The 4,778-nt window shown below is 32.7% G+C and overlaps 1 long non-coding RNA gene across 1 annotated transcript; it reads left to right on the top strand.

Moving 5' to 3' along the window:
* Window positions 1-3,805: 3,805 nt before the first annotated feature.
* On the top strand, window positions 3,806-4,390 carry LOC145090583 (uncharacterized). The gene is made up of 2 exons (XR_013701657.1): window positions 3,806-3,993; window positions 4,107-4,390. It is a non-coding gene; the product is annotated as an uncharacterized LOC145090583 (long non-coding RNA).
* The last annotated feature ends 388 nt before the right edge of the window (window positions 4,391-4,778 follow it).

The raw sequence follows: 4,778 nt of genomic DNA, 5'->3' as shown, positions 1-4,778 counted from the left end.
TGTTTTTTTAAGTAAAAACAATATATAATTATTTGATTGTTTTTTTAAGCCGAGAAAGAATATCCTCTAGGATAATAGTCTGTCATATTTTTATTATTATCAATTAGTTTAGAAAGTATATTCAATGTTGTTGTTGCTGTTGTTGCTATATGCATGTACTAACAATAAAATGTTTTTTAAAATTAAAATTATAAAAACATCAAAGAAGCTTTGCAATCCTCAAATTTATACAATTCTTTTTGAAGAACATCCGTACATCTTTTGTATGCATTAGTGAGATAAATATCATCTAACCGATTAGTGTTACTCTTTTTATGGTCATGTGTATTCGCAATTTCTATAACCAAGTTATAGGCCGATTACACAAGTTTTTTAATTGGATGATTTGATCAGAAATTTTTTATGATAAAGGATACCTAAGTAAGAGAGGTCCGAAACATAGATGAAATCAAACATGTCTAATTAAATTTGTTATTAATGATTCTATAAATTTAGGAATTCTATAGTAGAATATAATTGATAATCAATATCTACAGAGTTGAATTCAAATAAATGAGATAAATGATATATAACCATTTATTTGTTTTGCAACTAGGATTCTAAACTTTGATAATTAATGTTTTTTGAAACTAAAAAGATATTAATTATTATTATATATATATATATATATATATATATATATATATATATATATATATATATATATATATATTAAGATTGTGAAGAGTTGTAACAGTAAACAACCACATTTTTGTCAATTTCAGCCCTTAAGCTTTTGGTTTTTTGTCATTATCTGTATTAGATCTAGCCCACTTCTTTTGTTAAAATACAATTTGCCCCCTGTAACCCCTGTATGTTGTCTCTTTATTTCTTCTTGTCTTTTTATTTCCTTCTTTTTCAGAAGTCCTTTAGTCATTTTTTAAACTGGAGATGCAGACGTAAGTTCTATCTGTACTTCACCGCCCGTGTAATCCAATCGGATTAGGATCAGTGTCAATGTCTTTTTGTCTCTGTTTCCCACCTCTTATTTTACCTTTCTCCACACCGCCGCTCCAATCGATCCTTCCAGTTTCAAAAGAAGCGATCGTCTCTCTCTCCGTCACCGACAACCCAGTTTGCTTTCTAAGGGCGTTCGTCTTGGTGGTGATCAATGAGCACGGGTCTCTACCGGAACTGTTAGTAAACGGCTTCCTTCTTCGTCTTGCTATATGGTATGTGTGTGTTAGGGCTGAATATGAAACGAGAAAGTAAAGAAATATCGTGAGAATGAGAGATCGAAGCGGAGGGGAGGAGGCGTAGAAGCAGCATGAGAATTTTGGTGCTTGATTTAGGTTCATTAAGAAGCATCTATGATTTATTCACTTACTCCAAATTTTTCAAACTGTCTCTAATTTCTCTATATACATGTTCTACCCCTGTTTTGTTTACAGGTGAGTGTACGAAACCTCCAGACGGTTTTCCTCGGCGCTCCAGCTATTGACTGCTTCTTCTCCTTCTACTTTAATTTCCATTAGGATCGATCTCCACTTCTCGGTAGAAGTCGATTCATCACCAACAATTTCATCACTAGGCCCACGCGTTAGTCGACCGTAGCCACTCCACCATGGTCCATCTGTGGCGACATTGCCTTCTACTTGACCATTATCGATGACCGATAGTCTTACCTCTTTCTATGAAGGTACTTCCTAATTCAAAAGAATGATTCTCAAATTTTTGTTTCCGAATCTCAATTTTCACTTCTATAACACATGTTCTTATGTCTCCCAGGCTTATAATAAGTGTATAATTATATGATTTTTGGTAATCTGATTTCAAGTCTGTGAACCTTTGTATTACTCATCTTCTTATTCTGTCAATTTTCAAAGTCCAGTTAATTTTATATCATTAACCTTGCTTTTTTTTGAAAAGAAATGTAAATTTACATGCATATCTCATGTTTGATAAAATGTCTGAATGAAAAAAAAAATATTAATTGAATTTCGGAATTGGAAGATTAAGTTAGGAATCTATATAATTTTTTGTTTTACATTTGAAAAAAAAAAATCTTATTCATTATTAAAGGATTTACATCGGCATGAATTTAAAATAGATAAACATTTGTTTCTTCATTTGTAGTGGTAAGTTGGGGCCAGTAGAAAGGTGTATGTTTCTATTTATCTTTTGAATTTCATACATACATTTTAGGCTTTTTTCCTTAATTTCAGGTGTAGACCAAGTTTATTGATTTAACTTTTATCAAATTATTTTTTGGTAGGCTGGATGCTTACATCTATGAATATTTGTTGCAACGGAAGATGCACACATCTGTAAAAGTTGTCATGACAGAAGGGAAGCTTGCTACAGATTTTGTAGGTATGTTGTTCAGATGTTCTCATGTGTAGAATTCGGGCATCCTTTATAGATCTACATTATGATAAGGCTTTTGATACTCCAGTAATTGCTTTATTTCTATTTCTATTACATGATCATTCGAGATGTAAAGGGTAATAGAAACATCAAATGATATTAAACAATTAGTCTTATGAATGACAACGCACCAACAGATATATACATGTTATAAACACGATGCATGCAATATGAAATTCAGACTTTTGTGTTTTCAACTATTGATGCTCCTAATGGATTTCTTTTGGAATGGTGGTCTGTGTTTTGGGATATATTTATTGCAAGGACAATAAGAAATATTCTGAGGCTGCTGCATCATATATAGATGTCTCTTCTCTATAGGTTTCGCTTGGTGTGAAGTTGCAAGAGGAACACGTGAAACATTCTCATTCTATGACTTCAGAAACTTCTCCAGCTCTTCTTGATGCCAACGGGATGACCCTTATGAAATCATCCACAAGTCATCAATGGTAAATCAATATTTTCATCAATAAAGATGCTCTTTTTTTCTTTCTCCATAGATTGGACGGGTCTTTATGTTTTGTCTTTATGTTGATTTAGCCTGTTAATACCAGGCAATTCTCCAAATGTATATTCCCAACATTCTATAAAATCACCTTTTTATGTTTTTCGTATTCTCTCTCTTCCATGTTTGGCTCATAAGCTTCTACAAATACTAGGAAATCAAACAACAAGTTTACTTAGGTAATACACAGAAATCCTTTCCTACAGATCATTCATCAATTTATGGACATATAATTTTATAGTCAAGGTGTAGACTAGGTGGTGTGGGTAAGACATATTTCTTTGATTTTACTTATTTATTTTGGGTTAATTTTCATTTATGTTCCGTTTCCATCTATTCAGGGTTTAATGACCGTTTTACTGGTCTTCCATTAAATGGTTGGCCTCTATAAGTTATCATGCCTTTTTCTTTCTTGCATTTATGTTATTATTTAGTTTGAAGGTTCAATTTGACAATTGGTATCAACATGGTTTTCAGGGAATTAACATTTTATGCCCCGCTATGGGTTTGCAGGTATGAAGGCCCAATATGCAAAACCAAAATTAGTTTTATTTGGCTTCACAGTAGCAACAAGTCTTAGGAGGTTGACAAAATTATGGGGTTGTTGGATTACCTCGAGGTAGTCAAAGTATGAAAGATGGTCCACCCACAAGAAATGATGGGTTTGTATGCTCCCGGGATTTCGTTGGTTAAAGAAACAATCACCTGCTTCGTGTGAGTTTTCTTTTGTGATTTGTTTTGTAATTTTTAATGTTTAAAGGCATTGTTTTGATTTCTTTTTTTGAAATTCGTCAGCAAATTGACATATAAATCATTGTGGAAAGTTCAATTGATATGAAAAATAGATCGACTGATGCTGCAGTTGGACGTCTTGCAAACTATAGTTGAGGAATTCAAACAATGAAGCTATTTAAGAATGTATTTTTAATTTTAATTGTGTAAATGTATGAAATAAACCTAATGTGAGGTTCTTTTTGCAGATTACAGAAGACCCTTTAATCCTCTTTCACCTTCGTCGCATGTTGCCTACACCACCAAAGCTATGTCCGTTTGTTTTTTATGCGGTGGTGTCTCTGAAGCAGGTGATAGCGACGTCTGGGAATCCGATATTTTTTTTCTTGACGGATTCTTATTGAAGACTCAATTTCCTCTGTTTCTTTATTTACTCTGTATGTTGACTATCTACTTTATTCAGGTATCATCTTTATTATGGGAATTATGAGCTTGGTCCACGACTGGAGGTGCTCATGTAGTATGCAAAGCACGCGGTAAATGTCAGTAAGTATTTGGTTCCAATTTGAAGTTTTGGATAAATAAGCAGACACAGCCGAGATTTTTGATTCCTCCAATTTTGGTTTGTAAACTGTTCGACTAATTGCTCCAAAGAATAATCATATTTTCATTTTTCAATCTATTGAGTCTTTTGATGTTTATTTACAGAATTTGAATATGAAAACCTCTATCTTCATTTGTGTTTTATTTTTCTGGCATGGTCAACTCTACATGACATTGTATCAAGTGGAGAAAAAGGGAATGGACATGATGATATGACATCAGCAACTGAAAAAGATGATGAATTGCCAAAAATGTCTGCTTCACAATATTGTAAAACATTTCAGTTCATAGGAGCACATCAGGTCCCTCTGCCCCCCACAAAGCGGGGGTTATCAATCTAGTTAAAGATTAAATATTGAAAATACTATATGAACTTTGTTAAAATTTTGTAGATATAAATAATCCACTCTCATTACCATGAATTGTCATTTTCTTTAAATGACTTGATAAAACAATAGCATTCAATAGATACAACTTCAATGAATAAGTTCATGTCTTAAGATACAATCTCATGAAAGATATGAAATTGTAT

The sequence above is a fragment of the Lactuca serriola genome, chromosome 2, assembly GCF_051521515.1.
Source record: "Lactuca serriola cultivar US96UC23 chromosome 2, Lser_US96UC23_V15, whole genome shotgun sequence".
NCBI lineage: Eukaryota > Viridiplantae > Streptophyta > Magnoliopsida > Asterales > Asteraceae > Lactuca > Lactuca serriola.
The sequence above is the reverse complement of the archived record's forward strand: the minus strand, read 5'-3'. Positions and strand labels throughout refer to the sequence as shown.